Genomic DNA, 25,867 nt, shown 5'->3' with positions numbered 1-25,867 from the left:
GTACCATCTCACAAGTCTTAATTTAAATAAAATTTACCACTTTGACTTGAAAAGATTGAGAGGAAAAACAACAACCAACAGATTATCCTCTGTGCCCTAATGAAATTACATCCCACTTTATAAACAAAAAGCCAGCAGTCAATTGGAGACCTTCTTCTTGGAAGAGAGTTTCATTGAGCATCATTTGAAAATTGAGCATGCCTCTTAGTGTGGGAGTGTTGAGGGGTCTCACTCCCTCAAGTGGTTTATCCGGTTTTACTTCCAATCACATACCTTACAATCCTGAAAATTCTGATAAATTCAGTGTTCTCCAACTTCTTATACTGCCTTTTCACTTTAGAAATTATTTTTCTGATCAATATCAGAGTGGCATGCCATGTCTAATCATGCATTTATATTGTAGCCTAAAACTCAGAGTGCATTTTCATCTGTATAGCAGTTTGGCATTATTTATGAATTCCAAAAATAGATATTGGATTATGTTTGTAAACTGGTCTGTTCCTCTGGACATATTAGATTGTATTAGATTCAGAGGTTTCACTTTTACTTGATTAAATTTTGATTAAGGCTTTGACTGGGCCACATCTGTAGGAAATTGAGTCCACTCCAACCCTTGCTGGGTGGGGACTCACAGAGAAAATGACAAGGCGGAGGAGTTAGTGGGAGTTTTAATGCTGGAGGCCTGAGAAGTAAATACACAGAGAAGCAGATACATGAGGAAAGAGTGAAGGCTCCATTAGACATGGCAGAGGTCCCAGGAAGAGAGATGAGCTGTTCACCTAAAAGTGTATAGCTGGCCTTGTGGAGAGAGCAGAGTAGCTGACCTGGAGAGAAATGAGCTCTGGGAGAGAGAGATGAGACTCATCCCAGGCTACTGCTGATATTGGAAGAAGCTGGAACCACAGAGCCTTAAGAGGAAGAGGAAGCCTGAATCTTTGCAGACGTTGGCAGCCATCTTGCTCTAACACATGGCAACAGACTTTGGTGAGAGAAGTAACTTATGTTTTATGGTCTGGTAACTGTAAGCTTCTACCCCAACTAAACGCCCTTTATAACACCCAACAGATTTCTGGTATTTTGTATCAGCACCCCTTTGGCTGACTAATATGATCTGCATCACCCTTTTTTTTTTTATTTGATTTCTCATGTCAGCGGAAAACATACATGCAACCTCCCACCAACACAAATTATGCAGTCGAGTTTCCTCCCTGTGGGGAAATCACAAGGGTCAGCAGATCCCCAATGCAATGATCAGCCTTGTTCTGGGAAAACCACTTTCATGAGCATGGTATCTCCCCTACCAGGTAAGTATCACCTGCATTATCTTGAGAGGATCTCACAGCAACTCTGGAACGGCAGGCCAGGTGGGTTTCTGCTCATTTTTCAGATAAGGAAATTTAAGATCTATGAAAGGGTAAATAATGGCATGGCAAAGGAATGGAAATGTATCTTGAAACTATTGTTTGATTTCTAGGTCAAGAATAATTGTTTATACATTGGTACCCTAGTGGGGTTTTCGAGAATCAGTTTTGCTTACCTGGGCATTCTTTACTTCAATGTATTTGCTGGGTATCTTTTATTTGCAGATATTGTGCCAGGGCTTGATGGTTTAATGGTAATCATGCTATAATACCTACCACCATCATTGAATGTCTAGTAGGGGAGAAAAAGATGTCAGTAATTGCAACGCTTACTCACAAACTCAAAAGCAAACAAGTCACTAATTGCATCCCTAACATGTGCATCCCATGGGATCCATGGGGTAAAGTAAGCCTGGAAGCCCCCTCAACTTGCCGGGGTCTATTATCAGTGGTTATGAAAAATAAAGCAGTTCAGAATCTTTAGACTCCATTTGGAATATGCCATACACCTGACATGAGGATGGAGGAAAAGCTGATGTTAACTAAGTATATTGGCTTGTGAGAATGTTCCCAAGTAGTCATTTAATTAATTCTCAGACCACTTCAATAAACACATAGTGCTTCAAAAGACCACATCTCTCATGTAATTGGAGTTATTACCAGAAACGAGCTTTCCTCATAACTTTTGTCTGCCAAGTTCCCATCATTTTCCAATAGTTAGTAGCTTTTCTCTCCAAAATCCTATGCCCAGAGAGGGAGGGAAAAATACCCCACATTCCTATACCTTTTCTTTACTTTTAACGTATTTTTCTATGTACAGAAGAAATGTATTCTAGCAGGCCAGGAACACAGACAAACTATGAGAAAATCAGAATCAAAAATGGTATTCCTCTTGTTATAGGTATGTCGGCTAAACCTGGGGAAGTAAACTGGGTAACTATGGGATTTTGATAGCTGTAGGTGTGCCTATAAAGACAATAGATATTTCTGGCACACAAAGTCAAAATTATAACCCCAGTGAATGTTCAAAATCTTCAGATAAAGATTATTTTCAAGTCTTAGTATCTTTTGGAACTAATTTCATTAAAGACATCATAAGGTCTTTGTGTGTTGATCAACTGCTCTTATTGTGTTCATGTAAATGAAACAAACCAATGAACTAAAACATCAAATGAATTACACTGATTCATAAAATTGTTAAATTTATGAGTGTTATCAAATCTTTGCCTTAGGGATGAGAACTTTAGCTCAAGTATACTAAAACCTTGCCCTGCACTAGTACACAGAAAAATATAAAACATTGTTAAAGGAAATCAAAGAAGACCTAAATAAATGGAAGGCTGTTCCATGTTTGTGGATTGGAAGACTAACTATCATTAAGATATTAATTCTATCCAAAGCAATTTATAGATTCATTGCAATTCCAAACAAATTCCAACAACCTTCTTTGTACAAATGGAAAGCCAACCATCAAATCATATGGAAGAATAAGAGTTCCCAAATAGCTAAAAGCCATCTTGAGAAAGAGAATGATGTTGGAGGATTCATACCTCCTGATCTTAAAACTTATTATGACGCCACAGTAATCGAAACAGCATGGTACTGGCACAAGGAGAGACATACAGATCAATGGAATTGAATTGAAAGCATAGAAATCAATCCTCATATTTACAGCCAACTGATTTTTTATAAGGGGGCAAAGACCACTAATTTGGAAAAGAATAGTCTCTTCAACAAATGGTCTGGGAAAACTGGATCTCCTTTTGAAAAATAAAGAAGGACCCATAGCTCACACCATATATAAAAATCAATTCAAAGTGGGTCAAAGACCTAAATATAATTGTAATACTATGAAACTCCTTGAAGAAAATTTAGGGAAACATCATCAGGACCTTGTGTTAGGTAATTCCACTTGTTTCTAAATCAAGCTAGATTATAACTGACAGATCTTGGGGTAGTTCTGGTAGAAAGACTATAGATAAAAATAATTTGTGGACTGCGGGTTTAGAGTTTATGGAAATGTTATTTCCTCAATTTCTCCTCCATTTCTCCTCCTCCAGGATGCTGGGGGAAGCATCTCTATTTACAGTATAATACTGAGCCCTGACAAGGGCATTTCTGATTAATGTAGGGGGGCTGACATGAGGAAACAAAAAAGAATGAAGAGGAGAATAGAATTAAGATAGTAAGAAAGAAGACTTGACAGCCACCCTTGATGCCCAACCTCACATCACTGTAAATTTACTTCCACACACAGAAAATTGCGTATTGCAAACATCAGTGAGTTTGACCAAAGGCTTCTTCCCCCTGCTGAAAAATACTTGATCCAAACACAGAACAAGCTAGCAGTGCCAGAGAACTAATGCTTCCATCCATTGGTGGGAAGGAAATTATTGGATAAACATCCCAGCTCGTTCAGACCATAGTTAACTCTGAGGTGTGTTCTAGGCAGTGTTCAAGTGTCCTAGCAGGACTGATCTCTAGTTGCTCATGGTGATGAATGGCTAGATAACTCACCATTCTTGTGGCTTCCTTTTCTTCTCATTTACTTCCCTATTTCCTGGGATCACCTGCCAGTAAACTGTGTGTGCTCTGGTTCTCACAGGGTCTTCTTTTGAGGGAACCCAAACCAAGAAACTTACTCCTTTCCCCCCTCCTCACTGCAAAGCTAAAAGCCATACCTTAAGGCTCAGATTTCTTCACTCCTCAGAACAAGACTAGGGATTTCACTCTTTGTGCTTTTGCATACTTGATTACTTCTGCCTTGGTTTTTCTTCCCCACTTTATCCAACTGGAGACATCGTCTTTCCTAATCCAACTCAAGTGTCACTCATTTTGTGAAACTTTCTCTGCCCCTCCCCAGGCAGTGTTACTGCTCTCCTCTTTTCACTTGCTTACTAAACTTAATTTGTTCAAAAGAGAAAACAAACATGCATACAAAGAAAAGTGGTAAAAAGAATTATGAAAAATTGATAGCACAATTCAAAATATTTTCTCTTTTGACTGTCCCTCCAGCAAAACACTTATTCCTTCTAACTACACAGAGAAGCAAAAAAAGAAAAAAAGGAAAACCTAACTTTTTCAAGTGATGATAGATGTTAAGGACAAAAATAATGAAGGGAAAAGTGGTAGGGTATTTGAAGAGGGAAAAGCCATTTTAATTTTAAATCAAGTTGATCAGGAAAGACTTTGTGATAAGAGAAATCTGATTAGAGGCACTAATTAAATGTGGAAAAAACAGTCTAATTTCAGGGAACTACTAACACCATGATCCTGAGACATATTAGACATATTTGCAGAGCAACAGGAGACCAATATAGAGTGAGAGGTGTGTGTAGTGAGAAGGGGAGATGTAAGAGATGAGATCAGAGATGTAACAAAGTGTTAAATTCTGTGGTATCTTGTAAACCATTATAACGACTTTGGATTTTACTCAGAAATAGGAAGCCATCGAAGGGTGTTAATGAGAGAAATGATATAACCTATCTTGCTTTCAACCACTTGACTCTGTTCCTCTGCTATAGAGTATGTTATAGCTCTCAGGTTGAGCCACAGTATTAGCATGGAAGTGGTATGAGAACTGGTTGGATTCTGATTATATGTTAAAGATAGGGCTATCATTCTATATTGATGGATTAGATATGAATTACAAAAACAAAAAAGAAAAAATGGAGTTAAGTATTGGCCTGAGCCACTAGTGGTATTGAGTTTCCAAATACAGAGATGGAGATTATGTTTCATACTAGCTGGTGGCATCGGGAGATTATTTTTGGACTTGATTTTATTCATTTTGAGATTTCTGTTAGACATTCATGAGTTTATTTTGGACAAGCAGTTTGATAGATGAGTCTAGAGTTCAGCAAATTGATTATGGCTTCATATATAAATTTGGAGTCATCAACCTAGAGATAATAGTATGCTATATGCTACTGAATGTGGTCATAAGGAAAGTGAGTATAGGTAGTGAGAAGATCCAGAGGTTGTGCCCCGCAGAAGAAATCCAGTGATAAAGTATGAGGAGGAACCAGCCAAAGCAAACAAATGAACAAAAAAGGCAAGGGGTAAAAATGTAGGAGGATAACCAATAGAAATTTATCCTTGAAACCAAGTTAAGAAAGCATTTAAAGAAGTTAAATTTTCTCCTTTGAAACAAGATTGCAAGCCATATGTGGATAGTCAATCCTGTACCTTTTATAATATACTGTAGAGTGTCTGGAATACAATGGTTACTCAAAAATGATTGCTAATTTGACTTAACTTATTGCTATAAAACATTCTATGTTGGCTTTAAGAAGAATATTTACAAAATTCTTTAGTTAACTCCTGTATGTGAGTGCTGAAAATGTGTGCTTTATAGACTCAACACCCATCATTCACACAAATGACCCTTTCCAGAAAATGCACTAGTATTAGCAGGTGAGCTTTCGGGCCGGTGAAATTAAGTCATTAGTGTACTGTGCCATTCATTGTTCTGGCTAGAGCAAATATTGGCAAAATCTTCTAAACATAGCTCTCAAGGTTTAAGATTAGCATAGATATGATAAACTTCAATTGCAAGTAATAAAAACCGGAGCTAGTGTAATATCTTGGAAACCAGGCCAGCAAATGGAATGTGACTTCCATGATGGCTCATTGAAGAGCAAAAAAGTGAAGTGTGTCAATTGGTAGAAGAGGTATTAGCTCCCATTCTGGAGAGTAGTGTATACAAAATGGAATTGTTCACCTGCGTTTTCCAGGCTAACATGCTATGTATAGTGCTTCCTCTTTATAAAAGTGGCCAGGTATAAGTGCTAAATATGAATTCAGAGAGAGCTAGTTGAGTGATCCATTACAAAATTAAATGTGGCTTCTGCTTTTGCTGCTGTTATTTGCACAAACCAGTAGAGCTTTCCTCAAGTTTAGCTTGTGCAGAGAAAGTGAGTTTGGCTAAGCAGGATGAAGGACAGGACCAAGTACTTATTTTTGGAGGGAAGAGGAACCATCTGGGAGCACGGGGAAGAGAAAGCCTTGGGGAAGCAGTAGCAAAGTCCACATACATCTGGCTTCACCTTCAAGAGGTAGAGCAGCCTTCCCTGTGTTCCCAGGGTCACAGTGGGCTACTCAAGTTGTGCTGCTCAGCCCCCCGCTCCCTTCACCCGAGTGGCACTGTGGAGTGCTGAAACAAAGCAGCCAACAGATCAAGCCTCACTCGTTCCCTATTGGCGGGTGTAATGCAGTCTAGTGATTTTTTACTTACCCCTCCTCTTGGCCACACAAGAGCTAGCCTGGGCAGGAGAGAGTGAAGGAAAGAAATTCAGTGACTAGCTTTCAGTTCCTGCATTACTGGGTTGTCCTTCCTACTGGTGAAACAGGTGTTCCACATACTGAAAAAATCTAATACACAATTATCTAAGCGTTCAGAGTACTTGAGAATGATTTGTTTTATCAAATGTTTGAAACCGGTTTCTGTTAAATAACCAGTAGGGAAATAGTCAAATAAGTTTATTGATGCTTATAAGTGAGACAAAGAATATTGCATAATCTTTCCCTACATATCAAAAATGGAGGCAAAAAAATGAAATATGATTAGATCATATAGGCATGTTTAATACTCAACTAATATTCAAATGAACACTAATAAACAAGGCTTTATAGAACATGACCTTTAATGGTACAGATTTTTCTCAAGAGTGAAAAACATTTGTTTTTAAAGGCAAATACCTGGAAAAAGAATCAGCAGAACTCAGTATTTGTGATTCTGTTTTATTTTAATCACTCATTCAGAATACCATTACTACATAAGTTTTTTTCCAAGGACAAAGTCATAATACTTTAATAATTTAAATAGAACCAACTTCAAGTTCATAGATATACACACAAAATTCAAACAAACCATTTAATTGAGCAATGTATTTAAATGCACTGAATTCTTTAAAATCTCAGAAAATTGACTGAAGTCCATGGATATGAAAGGTAAGTTTGAAGTACTACAGACCACAGTAAAGTAGACAAGGTAATTACTTTGCATTTACTAGTAAGACAACAGCCTGTGGATACATAAGACCTTTATGAAATGTCTTCTAGAGAATGTCAGAACAAAGAGTTGTTATATAACTGATTCATTCATTAGAAGTATTACCAATGCAAGAATTAAAAAACCCATTTCTTCCTTTTCCAAATAGTATTTCTTAACTGTTTTCCTACTATGATACACGTAATGAATATTGGTCATATGCTGTATTTGTTGCCAAGCATTTTCTTATAACTTCCCCATGCTATCTCCCATTCAGGAAGGACTCTCTGATTCCATCTATTAGAGGAGTGATCTTGAATTCAGACTCATTCAACCTTACCTCTAACTTATCTAAATGAGATATTGCATTTGAGAACAAAGAGCTTTCATTTTGGAGAATAGCAGCAGAGTGGCCATAAAAGTGGAGGCTTATTGCATGGGTTTGAATCTTGACTTTGCCACTTAGGAGTTATGTAACTTTTGTTATTTTAAAACTCTGTGCTTCAGTTTCTTCACCTATAAAACACTTGGCGTATACTAAGTACTCCATTTTAAAAAAGTTTTTACAATATAAATAATAATAGCAAATATATGCTAAGTACATATGATGACCAAGAATCTTTCTGAGTGTTTTAGGTGTCATTTAATCATGCCTCCTGTCCTCTGAGAGGCATACTGCACTCCATAGTCTCTCTTCCTGGAATATTTTCATCCATGTGACTTGTTCACCCCTTCATCCTCAAAACAGTTGCTCAAATGTGGCTATCAGTGAGTTATAATCACCCTAAAGAAAATAGCTACTTTCCCTAGAGCTCCCTACCTCTCAGTCTTACTCATTTCACCTTTTAATACACTACACAATTTACTCAATTATTCTGGTCATTTTTTTTTTCAACCACTACCAAAACATAAGCTCCTCAAGGACAGGGATTTGTCTGTTTTCTCCATTGCCATTTCCATGACACCTAGAAGAGTGTGTGGCACTTTAGAGGCACTCAGCATGTATGTGATATAAATGAGTGAATAAGGTCATTATTCCTTTTTTGATGCTTGGAAAAAATAACAGTGGGGCTTGGTAAAGACAATTTGTCAGGAGTATCGTGGCTAGTAAAAGGTAGAGCAGTACCTAAGCCCTGGGCTGGCTGACGCTCTGTCATTTGAATTCACCCAAAGGCTTTGCTGACTGCGATTGTTACCCTTGGTGAAGGTCATACTATTTTAAAGATCCATTCTTAGGCTTTCGGTTCCTTAGCGCCTCCTTGCTAGTGACTTAGTAGACAAAGCCAGCTGTGTGTTGAGTTCATCTATTGCTGAAAACTGTTGATTTTGGTTTGTTTGTTTTAATGTTAGATTCATGAAGTACAAAACAAGCTCGCCAAATATACTGTACATGATTTTGGAACCCCCTGCATAATCCATAGGGAAACGAGATACAAATGTTCTGGTTATTTTACATGGGGTTTCTATTTAATCACCAGAGAGTCCATAGGGCATTTTCAAAAATAAGCAATGGGAAGTTGGGCTGAGTTAAGAGAGAAAAATTTGCAACCCCTCTCCCACAATCCTCAATCATAACAAGCTGCATAATAAAGTTTATATAAATGATTCCAAAATATGGTAATTGGTGTATACATTTTCATAAAAATCAATAAAATGTTAAAATTAAAATTCTCGAGAATCTAATCTACAGAAGCACCATTCTACCTCACCCTGAAGGAAACCCTTCTGTTTGGAGGACAGCTATTCTCTACAAATGAGCCCACTGCTTCCTGCTCATATCTTTGAATCTCCTAAACTAGAACAAGCCTGGATTGGCAAAGGCCAAACCCTTCAGGGTGAAGTTCTTTCTCTACAGGTCAGCTCCCGGGAGTCCTGAGCCCATCTCCTACGTATCTCTGACATCACAAAATTTATCTCCTGCCCTACGGCAACGAAAGCTCTCTGAAGACCCAGGGATTCTGACAGAAAAAAACTTTCTTTTGTTTGTTTCGTTCCAAAGGACAATGCGTACTTTCAGCTGCTGCTCTTGCGTCTGTGAATGTAGCTCTAGATTATCTTTGTCTCAGAATCTGAAAGGCTGCTTACTAGGTTGAAAATTAAAACACTATTTAATTCAGATAGAAACATGTAAACATACTCATGGTAATAGATGACAAGTTACCAGGGTCAAAGTCTATAATGAATGGGTATTTATCAATCAAAATAGAGGCTATAACCTTGGAAAACTACCTTTCAAGAACTACTTTCTTTAAGGAACTCAATTCAGATTCGTATGCAATGTGCACGTGTGTGGTTTCATATCTTGAAAATTCTGGGATCTTCATTTATACATTACAATGATTTAGCTATTGGCACGTTATAGCTAGTATAGTGGAAAAAGAGGAGGTTGAAATATAAAACAAACATGTTTTTGAATCCCAGCTTTAACTCTTAACCGTTCAAATGGAGATGAGTAATCTAAGAGATTAGTAATCTAGGAATTGTTGTGAGGAACTGTGATAGTGCATGTAAAATACATACTCATAGATAAATATCTGTCTTATGAATGTGTAGAAAATAATCACTTCTTTAATTAAAATAAGATTTGCCTGAGATGTGTATGTGTGTGGTTTTACATCTTTACTCAGGTATATAAACTTACTGCTTACAAGTATGATCATAATATCATTTCAGTTCAATGAGCATTTATTAAACAAGGCACTGGGTTACATATTGTGGTAGAATTTTAAAAGCAAATTTAATGCCACTCTAGATGAGTCTATAGAAGTACAGGAGAGATACGAGAATGTGCAAATAATTCAAAATAACAAGAGCTGTGATCGTTTTGATAGAAGTATAAGGATAACATGGTACAGAGGCCACTTACCCTCAAAAAAGTCAGAGAGGACTTTCTGGAGGAGTCAGATACATGTATTTTAAAGCTAATTTTTTTAAGAAAGAAAAACAGGTATAGATGCTCTAGTATATAGGTATAAATGTAGGTATGGATAGAAGCAGATTTTGCTGGAAAGTAAAACACATTTATTTTTAAAGGCAAATACTGGAAAAAGAATCAGTAGAACCCAGTATATTTGTTATTCTGTTTAATTTCAATCACTCATTCAGAATACCATTACTACACAGGTTGTTTTAAATGAGGGACCAATTAACATTTTTATCCAGGGAATAAACATGATGAGAGCACCTACATCTTCTTCAACTCTTCTGCCTCCTACTGTGATTGAGAATCTATTAAGTAGAATCGAAGGCAGGAGTGAGATTGCTGTGAGGTTGCAGGGTTCCTTGAAGACAAGGAGTAGAGCTCGTGTGTACTATCATGAAAATCTGTCTTTTTTATATACCTGATAAAGAATAGAAGAGGAAAGTTGAAATCTGACATGATGTTTCCCCTAATTGAGATTCTTTTAAAACCCAGAACCAGCAAGTGACTGAAAGCATCCCATTACTTACTTAACTATGAATCATTATAGCTAAAATCTTACAGACTGGCAAAGCTAAGGCAATTCAGACACACAATACAGCTTTCCTGGACTTATCTTCCATTTGGATCTGGTCACCTTTCCAAAGTCACTCAATGGGAGATGGAAAAAGAGCCCAGTCCTCTCAGATTCCCAGTGTTTGCTACAATCACAGGAAGTTCATAATTTTCAAAATTATGCCTAATGCAGATCCCGTCTTCCATGGGATGAATTCCATAAGTTCACAAAGAACCCAAGTGAAAAAGATCTGAAAGAACATGTGCCCTGATGAATATCTTATGACTCAGACCCCCCTAATTTACAATCTGGAGTCACTGAGACATATGTGTGAAACATACCTTTTTATCTGCCTTTAAAGAAAAATCTGCTAAGCAAATCAATAATACAAATAAGACGGCTGGAGAGCTATTAGAAGTACAAAAACTGGCCAATGGTTTTTAAGCCCTCTTCTAGGATCTTAGACACTCTATTTACATACAGATATTAATCATGCTTTACATTTCCTTGGCTTTTCATTAAAATGGATTCCTTACACTTTTTAATCTGGCCTGATGATGTTGATTAGTAATTTCTATTAATAAATTTGAAAGTAATAATGCTGTTTCTTAAAAATGAAAAAGTAATTTCAAATTCCAAATCCATTTATCATCAATTTAATGAAATTTTGCTGTTTGTAAGACACAGGGTTCGTAGTACTGTACAGAGCTGTGCAGGACCCCAAGATCCCATGCCCTGATCTCTGGAACCTGTGAATATGATGAGATATCACTCCTGTGATTTTATTATGATATATGGCATAGTGGGTAGACCTTAAGGTAGAGAGATTATGATATAATCTGTGTGGGCCTAATACAATCACTTACTTTTTTTAAGAAGAGTTATTTATTTCTCTCCTCCCTCCCTCTTTGTTTGAGCTTGCTGTGTCTGTTTGTTGTATGCGCACCTTCTTTTTAGAAGGCATTGGATCTGAACCGGGGACCTCCCATGTGAGAAGGAGGCACTGAATTGCTTGAGTCACCTCCTCTCCCTGCTTTGTTGACTCTCATTGTGTTTTTCCTCCTTGTTGTTGTGTCATCTTGTTGTCCTCTTTTTGTTGTGTCATCTTGTTGTGTCAGCTTGCTGTCTTGCTCATCGAACCAGGGACCTCCCATATGGTAGACAGGCTCTCAACTGCTTAAGCCACATCTGCTTCCCCTACTCACTTTAAAAGCAGAGAGTTTTCTCTGGCTGGATAGAAAGAGGAAGTGAGAAAGTTTCCCAATTTGAAAAGGACCTGACTCACCATCAAGGGATTCTGGCAGCCTTATGGGACTGAGAGAGGCTCCTGGCTGACAGCTAGCAAGAAAATGGGGACCTCAGTCATAGCTGTAAGGAACTGGATTCTTGGAAGAGGATTGGAGCCCCAGGTGAGAATACAAGCAGCTGATACCTTAACTTCACCCTTCTGAGACTCCAAGCAAAGAGCCTGGCCACGTTGCACCAAGACTTTGGACCTACAAAACTGTGAGCTAATAAATGGATGTAGTTTTAACCCCTAAATTTGTGACAATTTGTTATAGAGCAGCAGAAAACAAACACCTAGGGTGACAAAATTTTATAAAGACTAATTCTAAAATAAATGCTATTCACTATCCTCTATAATGAAATTGTAATGAAATCTTTAAAAGGAAAAGTAATCTCAGGGAACCACCCCCATCTGTGTCAAGGGGTTCAACAGGAAAGATCTTCTTTGCCCAATTAAAATTTGATATTATGCAGCTACAGTTGTTTTCTACCACATGACAACAGACTACCTTCTAAGAACTTAGTGTAATCTATGAGTTTCTGAGTAGCATTTTTATTAAAGAGACAAAATACTTTTATTTTTACAATATTTTTAATGGCCACTGAAAGAAACCAAGCCCTTTTTTTGTGGCCCCATTCAACTCCTCCCCCTCCTCCAAACTTGCCACAGACTCTGTCACACTAAGAAGATATATGTGCCTTTCTTTTATTTTTTCATGTGATTTGAGTTTAATATCATGCTATTTATATTCAGTTTCTGTAGAGGCTTCTGTTTTGCTCTTAGAAATAATTGCAACGATTTGCCTAAGGCGGTGTGGATTTTCTTTTACTTTCTTTATCCTCCTACCTCCTTGGAAAGGCTGAATAGTTCCAAGGATTAACAGCAGCTTAACTTCAGTCATGATTTGTAATACAAAAATGCAGTTATTGTTCCATTTTGGCTTTTCTGGATAAATGTGAAATTAACCAGTTGTCTTAATCTTTTTGTAGTTACCTCACAGTCCAATTTTTTAACATTCTTTTCTATTTGTGTTTTATTGACCTGTAAATGAATCCTCGATATGAAATGAAGCCTAAAGATCAGGTTACTCTTCTCCCAAATAAGTTAGATACTTCTGGAAAGCATTATCAGCTCTACCTTATATATTTTACCTGCTAAGTAATATGTTGTCATTGACTTTGACACCTTGAAATATATTGTAGGTTAACATGAAAGTTCCCCTGAAGTCAACATCAAATATGTTAAGAGCAAACTATGGATTAATCTGAACCCTTTCACATTAAAAAAAAAAAAACAAACTTTTTGTTATAGTAAGACATATACAACTCGAAAAACTTTTTGACAGAGAATGCATTTCCAAATGAGTTCTTCTCTTTATGTTTATAAATAGTTTTATCATATAGCAGACTGGCTTTTTATTTGTTCCTGACCACACTAAAAATTAGAAACTAAGATTTACTTGGCAGAAGTTTATCTACTTTCTGAAAGAACCTTAAAATCCTACATTGCATTTGTATTTTGTTCACATTTTGTAGGTGATAAAGATACTCTGATGCTTTTGCAGTAAAAATCTTCCATAGCTTTTGCTAACATTATTTTTTTTCCTTTTCTCTTCTCTTATTTAAGCTACTGATGTGTGTAATAGGCTGAATAATGGACCCCCAATGATGTCCATGTTCTAATACTTGAAACCCGGGAATATATTGTCTTTTATAGCAAAAGGTGCTTTGCAAATGTAATTAAGTCAAGAATCTCGGGATGGGGAGATTATGGTGGATTATCTGGGTGGACCCCATGTAATAAAGGATCCTTATAAGACGAAGAAGGGAGGGGGAGAGTCAGAGAAAGAGCTGTGACAATGGAAAGAGAGTTTGGAATCATGCACTTTAAAGATGGGCGGGGGTGGGGGGCAGATCGTGAGCCGAGGAATCCTGGTGGCATCCAGAAGCTAGAAAAACCATGAAACTCAAACTGGCTGACGCTTTGTTTAGCCCCATAAGACCCATTTCAGATTTCTGACCTCCAGAACTATAAAATGATAAATTTGTTTTAAGTCACTATATTTTTGGTAATTTGTCATAGCACCAACAGGAAACTAAGACAATGTATAAATAAGGATTTTTCTGTTTACAAAGTAAAAAAATCCAGATAAAAATCCAAAAATGATGTATCTTTAACATTAAAATAGGCTCCTAATGTATTCATGCACACATCTTCTTATCAAAGTACTGAACCTGAGCACTTAAACTGAAGAATCCTTTATTCCCACAAAGACGAGGCAAATGAAAGGATGTATTCTGGAACGCAAGTGCTGTAATCCTAACAAAACAAGAACAAACCAACAATATATACCTGTGTGTGTGTATTGATCCTGAGCTAACATGCAACACTTCCTTTCCTATCAAGACAAGAGATCATTTGAGGAAAGTTATTCAATGCTAGAAAATTTTTAGTTGACTGATAGACTTGGGAGAGTTTAATAGCCACTAATTGAATGAAGCTGAATGAATTCAGTTCTGATAGCCTGAAGATGGATATTGTTGAGGGGACAAAGGAGATAATTCTACATTTTAAAGATGGTCAAAGTGTTGCAATAAACATTTGAAGCTTACCCTCCGGGGTTAAAAAGTTTCTCTCTTCAACTGTTCATGTTCACAGGCTTTTCGTAATAGGGTTAGGAAAATTTAATCAAGCAAAATTTATTACCAAGCAGTTAGCTTTAGTGCCCTCAGGGGTCTGTGAAAATGTGTTGGAACTTCACATACCATATAATGTCTCAGTTTGTCTTGGCCATTGTCATGAGCTCTCTTGGGCTCATGAATTAACCTGACCAGCATCTGGAGCCAACACATGATTTCAAAAGTTCTTTTCTATTCTAGACACTCACTGATGCTATAATTTAGTTTTAGCTTATTCTATATTACATATAGAAGGCCAGTTTGAAGAGAAATTTGCAAACTCTTGCCAGTACATTGCCTCCCCCAGGAAGACAGAGAAGTTAGGCAACATAGTTTCTGTGTTCCATTAGCAACTTCCCAAACTTCTATTATCCCCATGTCCAGATTTTATTCAAAATAGCTTCTACGGGCCTGTCTTTTTCTTTACGCTAGCTTCTTGAGGGCAGAGACAAAGTCTAATTTGTTTTGTTTATTATAGGTCCCCAATAAATTTACAGTAGACCCTAAATATATATCCATTGACTGTTTTACTCCTTAATTACTTAAATGACTTTAAGTGGGGACATGGATACCTCTTGCTAGGGTGATAAAATGTCTTCTTTGAACCAAGTCAAATATCCACTGCTTAAATATCTCACTGTTTTTCTTCACCAAGTTTCATAATGCCCAACTTTCGGCTTTTTGGATGTCAAGCTTATAAAAAATCCTCATACAATGTTTTCACTCTTTGCCTAAAAAAACATCAAAGGGACATGCTTTATGTTATTATCTACTTATCTGCCTTGCTTTCAGATTATTGTAATTAAACCACTTTCTTAACATGAATTATGAATTTTAATGAAGTACTACTTGTCTTTGGTTAAGCAAAGAAAATCATTGACTTTACTTTCTCTAAAAAACCTGGAAAATATTATTCTGGTGTTTTCCTACTATGTTAGACTTTATCTGCTTTCCTGACATTGCTGGCGGAAGCTACTTTTGATAACTAAGTGGTAGGCAAGGAATATTTGGAACAAGAAAAATAAACAGGTAAGTGCTCAGAGTGATTGCCTTTGAACCCAGATTTTTTTTTTCAACTGCTAAAGCCCAAGTAAATATACCATTCTGGTTCTCTGAGATGGGCCCACAATATACCTTAAAATGCAGCCCAAATTCTGTTTTTCTGGGTATTTGACATTGTTTTACTTGAGTCTATTTTAGGAGTTAGTCAGTAGTCATTGGATATGCTAAGAGCCTGCCTAAATTTCCCTTTGTCAGTCCATCCAGTGGTCACTACAATATGGGCATTCAACAGGTCATGCAAAATTAGCCAGAACTGTCACTTTGGCTTAGTTGGAAAAGTATGAATAATCCAACGTTTTAAACTAAATCAGGAAACTTAACTCTAGCCTGGGCTGAACCCCAGAATCAACATGCAGCATTAAATGACTCATTTTTCAGGGACTCAATTTCCTCATCTCTTAAATGTTAATGGAAAATATGCCCAACTCAACATACGTATCTTGCTATGATGTAGATTTCTAGTATTTTAAAGAGAATGAGTGATTATTCCTCCTCCAATTTTAAAATCATTTGGTTATCTCATCCCATACCATTGGGAACAGAGCAGTATATTTATTATATATGTTTGGTCTCACAACCAAGGAAGACCAAATTAAGAAGCATTTACTGGTTCTTTTCTCAAAGGGGGATGGCAGTCATTTTTCCACCTGGTGGACCAGAGCCCATCCTTCGGGGCTCACTCTGAATCACCATACATTTAAAAATGCAAATACCTTCCCTGCCTTTCCTAACCTGTTAGTCTTTCCTTTCATCTCTCCCACTTTCTTGCTACCACTAATATCTTTTGCAGCCCACTTTTTTAATGGTGACCTTAAGGATTGTTGGGCTGGGTCTTAGCACAGGTACTGGGTCTTGTCCATGGTCCTCTTGAGGTATGAAACCCAAGGCAGTGAATAGGGAAGTGATTAAACCATCAAAGTGAGGGAAAAGGTATAAAAAAGAAAAGTGAATAATAAATATAAGGTAAAATTGAAGGTATAGAATTATGTTAGAATAAATGTGAAAGAATTATAGATTTCACTATTAAACAGGAAATGTCAGCTTGAGGTAAAGCAAAAAGTGCCTTAGAGTATTTTTAACAAACACTCTTAAAATAAAGACTGCATACTAAAAGTGTAACAGAGAGAAGATACCAGGCAAATCAAACAAAATTAAAACACAAATGTTTGCGTAATCAGAGACAAAGTAGAATTTGTGGTTCAAAGCATGAAACAAGACAGAATGGGATATTTAATGATAAATATCCAGTTCCTAAATTTCTCTTGCTGCTGTCAAGACTGTCTAATTATATTTGGCTTTCAGCCATTTGATGATGATGTTCTTTGGGGTGGGATTTTTGTATTCATCCTGCTTAGGGTTTATTGAACTTTTTGGTTCTCAGAGTTAAAGGTTTTCACCAAATTCGAGATATTTTCAAACATTATATCCTCAAATTTTTCTGCTACTTAATTTTCCTCCTGTTTGACTGAAAATCCAGTTGCGCATATATCTGGCAGATCACTGGAAATTCTTGCCAATGTCTGTGCCTATTTTTTTTTTTTTAATTAATCTTTTCTTCTTGTTCTTTGGATTGGATATTTTCTAGTTTGCATTTCTTTTTCCTCCTGTCTATTGAGTCCATTGAGTGAAATTTTCAGTTATTATATCACTCTGCTCATTTGCTTTCCTTTTTTTTTGCTCCTGAGATGAGTTTTGAGTATCTATTACTTTTGTTTTTTATTTAAGTTATTTGACTGTAATTTATATTTAAATAATTTAGTCTTAGTTATTTAAATGATTAAATTTTCATTTGGTTCAAACCAGTTTGAACTAAGATTCTGTCCCTTGAAATTTTAAAAGGTGAAAAGTCTCTACAAATATTCTTTTCTTTAAAATCATTAATCTAAAATGCACTACTTGCACTTATTAACTCCACCTCGTCTTTCTTCAGGTCACCTTCCCAATTTCAACACACACACGCACGTACATCAGGTTGAATGTACACAAATGACTTTTTAAAACAAACTTAATTTTTCTTTATTTTCTCCACAAATTAAAATTCCTGGCATAGCTAACAAAATGCATGAAAAGGAGAGACAAAGTGTCCATAATGTCTTAGGTCTAATTTGTTATTTTTGTCTTTGCATGCATATCTATTTGGATGGCCTTTTACAGTAAAAGTCCATCCATCAAACATCTGGATGGATACTAAAAGATTTTACATCTGGTTAGAAAATGTCAGTCCAATAAGTTTTGATGACACCAAAGTAACCAAATGTTTGAACAATTAAAAAAAAAAATGTACTTCTAACATGAATGCTTTCATTTCAACAGAACTGAACCAATTGAGTTGATAAAATGTGCCATGTACTGAGTGTGTGGCTCTCATATTTGGATGATTAATACAATCCCTACAATAATTCTAATTCTATAATTTTTACTATAGCAATTATCCTAATTTTTACTATGAAAATATGAAAGCTGACTACAATACAATATTTTACCTAAAGATGACAACTGGTAAATGGCAGATCTGACTTTCAAATTCATGTCACATTCTTGTTTGCTGGTATCACAGCTCAATTTGTACCCTTTTACAGTGTACTTTGTCATCCTCAGGCTTCTTTATCAATCTAGCTGGTAGTCTTTCTATCGATGTTGCCTATTTTTTCCACAGGTTCATTTAATTTTTTTAATTTTTTTAAATTTTATTGAAGTATCATTCATATACAAACATACATAAACAATAAGTATCTAGGAAAAGTTGTGAACTTACAAAATAAACATGTATAACATCATATAGGCTCCCATACCTCATCCCACCACCAACAGCTTGCATTGTTGTATATATGTTATATAACATAGTTTTTTACAAACTATGCAAGAACCATCATCAAAATATTACTCAGTATAGTCCATTTCTTACATTTGGTGTATTTTTCTCCCAGTCCACCTTATTATTTTTAAAATATATTTTTATTACAGAGGTTGTGAACTTATAAAACAATCATGCACATGCAATATCCCTTCACTAAAACACGACACCATAGTGAAACATTTGTTACAGATTACAAGATAATATCTTCAGACTATTACCACAAACCATGGTCCATACCATACATTTGGCATGCTTTTTTCATACCCACCTCCCATTGTCTACTAATTTGAGTAGCTTATTTGTAGAAGGGTCTTATTCATCTTCCAGTGTTTTCTTCATTCTAATATAGCATGACCCTATCGCTAAAATATCTCCAATTTTTAAAACTATGTTTTTTAGGAGTTTGTGGAAAGAACTTTTAATGTTTTTGGTTTCATTTCCACCCATCTGCTCAATGACCTCAATTAAGAACAAACATATGAAAGGATATAAGCTATGCTCTATAACATGACAGCAACACAGGCCTGATAGAGTATTTTCCTAAGTCCCTGAGTAGGTAAATGTAATAGATTCTAAGATGCAAAAAATAAATAAAAAAAGAAATCATATTATTTTGATTTATTGTATTAAATCTTGCTCAAATTTAGCAGATGTAGCAGTTTGATTTATGACTTCAAAAAAACATATTGATTATGTTTGTAAACTGGTATGTTCCTCTGAGTGTGATACCCTTTGATTACATTAAATTCAAAGGTTTATGTTTATTTGATTAAATCAAGATTAGGGCTTTGATTCAACCCTGTCAGTAGGGTATGACTCAGGGTTGAGTCCTGGCCCCCTTAGTGGGCTGACAGAAACAGACACTCACTCAAGAAGACACACAGAAGAAGACACAAGAGTTCCAAAGACAGAGCAAAGAGAAAATTTTGCCAGTTTTCATCCTGGAGCCCCAGGGAGAGAGGAGCTATTCACCTGAGATTTGCAACAAAGAGAACAGAGACTTAAGAGGAACAAGGAAGGAGAGACCCGGCAGAGGTCACCCACATCGTGCTTCACCACGTAGCAACAGACTTTAGTGAGAAAGTACCTCTATGGTACCTTGAGTTGGACTCTTTAGGGCCTTGTAATTGTAGGCTTTACCCCAAATAAATACCCTTTATAAAAACCAACAGATTTCTTGTACTTTGCCTCAGCACCTCTTTGATGTGCTAATACAACAGGAAAATGTGTTTTATTATTGCATTGGGGGTCCAAATTTACCTTGTGAGCTACAGGAGGACCCTGAATGCTAGATCTCATGCAATGTAGGACATCTGGGGGAAAGGGCCTATAGTTTCCATCCTTTCCGGTCAGATAGGAAATACCTTTATCAAAGCTTGTGTGCCCTACTCCAATGCTGCCCTTGGAAGTCCCTTTCTCCATGCCGGCCTTGGCCACTACAGCCTTCCTAGTAGCTCCCCTGACTCAGTTTCTAATTGTTCAGCTCCCAGGTATCCTTATGCCACATGATCTGCGTTAATATCACCTGTGTGGTCACACATCTTTTTTATTCAGGAAATGTGCCATTCTTACCGCCTCTAAGTTGTATTAATCAACATGTATCCATGGCCCAGAATTTTCCTCTCAGATAATCTGGTTCACAATCTCTAAGAGTCTTGGTTTTCATACACTGTACAAAGTTCTGTTACTCCTCCTCTGGATCAAGGGATCTCAGACTCCAGAATAGAATTGCTTTGCTTCTCAGGAAAATAGAGTAAGGTCTTAACTTTCTGACAGCAGTGAAAACAAGGTGGACATGTATTTTCCTATATATTATACACGTGAATTTGTGAACTTTTAAATTAAAAAAATAACATCTGTTTAAATATAGAATAACTAACATTTATTGAATATATCATTGTCAAGCTTTACATACAATAGCTGGTTGTAAACCAGCTTATCATAAAAAAGAATGTTCTGTATTATTCTTCTTTTATGGATAATAAAAGTGAGGCCTAGAGAGGATGGTAGTTAATTTGGATTTTCCAGGTCACTCAATGTGCATATGCTAGAGCCAGGTTCTGTACCGAAGGTTGATGGGTGTTACAGTCCATGCTCTGAACCACTACAGTAGTCTCACGGAATCACAGCGTAAACACTAAATACACTCACAACAGATAATATAGGGTCCAGGATTTTTAAGTGAAATTCACAAACCACCAGCATTAGTCTAACTATTTGTACTACTCCAGAACTTCTGAATCAGAAACCTTGGGACTGAGTCCCAGCAATTCACGTAAACAAGTTCGTTATGAGATTCTTAGACAAAATAACTTTAGGATGGTTCATCTAGCATTATCACACCTCAAGGTCCTTTTCTGCTACAACGCACAGTGACTAACTATGCTGATATGTACAATCAATATCCATATAAATTGAAGGCTCTGTGCATATCCCAGGACACTAGCTGTAACCCAACCTATTTCACTCTCAGAAGAATATTTCAAAATATTAGTGAAAAGTGATTACTAGAGGTGCAATTTTAATTTCACTTCACTCAAAATATTCAACTATTATATTGTTTTAACAGTTACTAGTAACGAATTACTGGAAGTACTCCCCACTATTGCCTTGGCACGTGGAGATTGAAGAAATCAGATGTAGTCCAACAACTTATTTTATTACAACAGTGAGGAAACTAAGACCTAGAAAACATAGGCAATTTGCCTAACATCTAAGAGGTAAGTAGTCACAGTACTTGAATTATTTTTACTTTTTATTTCTTGGCTTTACAACAGGAATTTGTTGGCTCATGTTTTAGAAAGCTAGATATCCAAAATCAATGCATCAGCAAGACCTCGCTTTCTTCCCAAAGTCTGTAGCATTCTGGCACTGGCTTGTCACAACCATATGCTTCCTTGGCATGTACCTCTGTTCCCTTCACGTGGTCATCTCTCCTTGCGTTATGCTCTTCTGATTTCCACTGACTTCTGGCTCCTTTCTATGGTCTTATCTTGACAGAACTAGAATTTAAACTCATAAATGTCTAAACCTTCAGGAAATTCTGGTATCTTCTGGAATATGGCCCATGGTATATGTCAATAAATATTTATTTAGTGTTATTGAATTGCATTAATGTGACTTTTCCTTCTCTGTTATTTACTCAATAATTGAATGAAAGAAACTGAAATCAGTGTGCCTTCATCCTACATCTTTAGCTGAGATGTAAATATTGATGGTTAGGCAATAGAAACACTGTGGTCCTGGTGAATTTTTAAACTGGATTTGGTTTGCACATGAGGTTGGATTTAATTGTAATTTCCTTATCTCATTTGGACCCTGCATGAAGAACGGGCTGAAAAAATGACTGTGACTAGGTTGTGGAAAGCTCAGAGTAGAGCTGAATCCAAATCACTGTGTATAAACCATGAAGTAGAGGGTGATGGCAGAATAGCTACACAGCAGCTCACAAAGTTAGGGGTCCCAGACTACAAATAAGGACGGTGTGAAGTCCCATTCTTCAACTGGAGGACAATGTTGCTCAGTGCAGGCAGATTTTTTAAAAATGAAATTTAATGAAACTTATTGAAATTTAAGTAAATAAAATTATAATGTTGATATATTAGAAATGATTACTATTTAAAGCCTACCATGAATCAACACTTCACATTAATTATTTCATTTAAGTCACAGTAAACATATTAAGTAGACACTATTCAATATTATTATCATTTAACAAGATGACAGAATTAGCCAAAAATAATGCCACTATTATGTAACACTGCTGAGTGATTCTAAAACTTTTATTATTCCATCCTTTCATCACATAAATTTCAAGTATTATAAATTTCAATATACCAGCTGTAAAGACAATCCTGCTAGAGGTACTGGGAACCAAACCTGGGACCTCCCATGTGGGAGATGGGAGCTCAACTGCTTGACTCACATCCAGTCCCTCCAGTCTTCTTTTGACAAACTCCAACTCTGAGTGTACACTGAACTCACTTAATTCCTTCTTAATTCTACACACCACTTCTAGGTGTCATTACAGTGGAAGAAACAAGCTGATCTCTCTTTCATATGGCAAAGCTATAGATATTTGATGGTACTCATTACTATCCCACTTTATTCGACTTATCTAGCTCATGAATTTTCTTTTTCAGGCTTCATTTCTCCTATATTAATCAATGTGACTCATAAAATATTATTAATAAACCAGTCATCCTCCTAAACATTCTTTTTCATACAACCTTCACCTAGACTTTAATCTTTCAAAGTGAATGTGTCTGAACATAACTGTAGAGTAGATGTAACAGACCAGGATAGAGTGGAAAAAGAGCATCGATCACTTCCTTCCTAAGTGTATGGGGAGCATATTAGTCAAATTGCCAGGTTTTGAAACTTCTATTTTTATCTTCCCTAGTCATAACTCTAGAAGAGTCAGCTTCCTTTGCTACATGACCCAGCCCTTCCTCCCACAAGACCACAGCAGAATAGCTAAAGGTAGACACAATCCATGGGAAACCAAGTCAATGGCCAATGACCAATAAGCATATAATTCTTTAAGGCCCCCAAAATATGAACTAACACACCAAAAATGGAATTACTAAAATTGTATCAGAACTCCTCCTATAAGGTCATATGGCACTGAAGCCAACGTTTTCTCTCAGCTCTCTGTTTATATTACTACTGCTCCACATATGAGCTTGCACCATGCTGTCATATATTAAGGGTGAGGACGGGAACTTCTTTTTCTCCTTTAAAATCTCATGTATATGGATGCCTTGCACACAGAGTTGCTCAGCAAATGTTTATTGAAACCAACAAGGATAAACCTCTAATGCATTCCATTTGTAAGGCATTGAGGATAACCTTATTAACCACTTCAGAGATTTATAACTTAGGCTGTTCATGAAAAATCTGGGCCTGAATTGGAGAAAAGATATAACAATAATAAATAGAACTATGGATACAAAAGAAAAGAACTTTAATCATTTTTATAATCCAAATGCCTTTAAAAAGGACTGACAGACACCAGAAACTCAATAAATATTTGTTGAATGAACTAGATTGAACAACACGATGATGCTTCTATATAATAAAATGTAGATGACAGGGAATATAGATTATAGGTCTGAGCTCTAGACTTACACATAACAAGTACTCAAGAAATGTTCGAATGAATCAAGATTTTTTTCTTTGTCATAAGTGAAGATGGAGAGGAACTGACCAAATATCAGAGTACTGACTTCGCACCATATTGAACTGTGATAGACAGTGTGAGGACTCTTCATGTGAAGGCCCCTGATATGCTTCAGTCAAACCAGATAACTTATATTTCCCTGCCTGAGTCTTATGGACTCCAGTCTCTAAATCATCACACGTGGGTCCAGGCTGTGTCTACCTCTGCTGTCTTGAAGTGGCTAATGCCAACATTTCCCCCCATAAGATTTAGAGGGTTTTCCCCTGTGGTTATTGTGAGATGTGATAAAACCATAAGTTTTATCACTGTATTTTTAATTGTTAGTTTAAAATACACTTTGAACACATTTCTGGGTCATGGTTAAGAGAGTGGGCTCTGTGGTCAAGAAGTCAAACGTTTGAATTCTGGCTTTGGTTGTACATTGTATTTTTATAATTTATAGAAATTCAGCTCAGTGGGAAAATGGAGTGACTTAACCCTTGCACTTAACCCCTGGTATTTTTTGAATAAGCAACTTCATGGGCATTGCAACCATGGGAAAGGAGTAAGAGCTCTCTCAAATCAGAAGGACTTGAAAATAAATTGAAGGGTATGGCTTAGGATTTGTTCAGATGTCTCTGAAATATTTACTGAAATGACACTAGTACACTGTCATATGTACTTGGTCTCAAGTTTCAAATCGAAATACTACTTACAAATAAAAAGAATACTTTACTTAGCACTGTCTCAGCAGTCGTTTCCAACTGAAACCACTATGAAAATATCCAAACCTTTCTATGTACCCTGTATACATATCCTGGAGAACTCCCTCCCAACAATGTGTCCCCCACAAATCACACCCCACACGAATGCTCCTCCCCCACTGTAGTTAAACCTCTCTGTGATCCAAAACTTCTTCAAAAAGGAAGCCCAATATATTGCCAGGTTCCATTAAGAGTAAAATGGAATATAGTGATGGGTTTAAAAGTTAGATGTAGAATACACAGTAATTTAGAAAAATAAAGGAAAAATAAATTGGGGTATCAAAAAATAAAAAAATGAAAAAACTTTGTTTTTGACATTTTGCCTTTCATAATTGCTGTAGATGTTGCCCTGTATGTACAGTGGTAAGGCAATTTCTTCCATTTCTTCCTCAGTATCTACATCCTTTCTTTTTCTTTTTTTTCTAATTATTAAGTTTGCCTTCACAGAAGTTTTAGATTACAGTAATTCACATATACAATGTATGATACTCCCACATATCCAACATCAAACCCTTTGTCCCTTCCCCAGCAATGATCCTTTTACATGTTCATATTATATTTGCTGATGTACAGATATTGAAACAATAGCTTTCAAACATGGTTCCAGTTTGGTCTAAGGCCCCTCTTGATGTAGAGGGGGGCTGTATATAACCATCCCAGGGTCCACAGGATGGAGGAATAGAGTATAGATTAGAGTGGACTTACTGGTGTTCTGCTGGGGAACTATTGTGATTAGTAAGGGAAGAAATTGTAATAGTGACGTGGAGAGGGTGGCCACAGTGGCTGCTGATGGTAGCAAAACGGAAGAAGAGATATGGTGTGGGGGCATTTTCAGGATTTGGAGTTGTCCTGGGTGTTGCTGCAGGGATGGATGCTGGATATTGTGTGTCCTGCCATGGCCCACTGGGTGGACTGGGGAAGAGTGTGGACTACAATGTGGACCACTGTCCATGTGCTGCAGCGGTGCTCCAGAATGTATTCGCTGGGTGCAGTGGACATGCTGCAACGATGGAAGAGGTTGTTGATGTGGGAGGGGTGGGGTGGGTGGGATAGGGGGTATATGGAAACCTCGTATTTTTTTAATGTTACATTTAAAGGAAAATAAAGAAGAAAAAAAGAATATTTTACAATTGTTAGGTACTTTCTGGTTCACAAAGTTTTTCCATGCATGTTCTCATTAAGTCATCATGCCCGCCCTTTTAGATAGACAAGGCATATATTGTAATCT

At 36.6% G+C, this 25,867-nt stretch overlaps 1 non-coding gene across 1 annotated transcript; it reads right to left on the bottom strand.

Annotated features, from left to right (window-relative positions):
• Window positions 1–1,151: 1,151 nt before the first annotated feature.
• LOC111759543 (U1 spliceosomal RNA) lies at window positions 1,152–1,312 on the bottom strand. Its single transcript, XR_002793496.1, has one exon. It is a non-coding gene; the product is annotated as a U1 spliceosomal RNA (small nuclear RNA).
• Between the last annotated feature and the right edge of the window lie 24,555 nt (window positions 1,313–25,867).

This window comes from Dasypus novemcinctus, chromosome 14 (genome assembly GCF_030445035.2).
Source record: "Dasypus novemcinctus isolate mDasNov1 chromosome 14, mDasNov1.1.hap2, whole genome shotgun sequence".
Classification (NCBI taxonomy): Eukaryota; Metazoa; Chordata; class Mammalia; order Cingulata; family Dasypodidae; genus Dasypus; species Dasypus novemcinctus.
The sequence above is the reverse complement of the archived record's forward strand: the minus strand, read 5'-3'. Positions and strand labels throughout refer to the sequence as shown.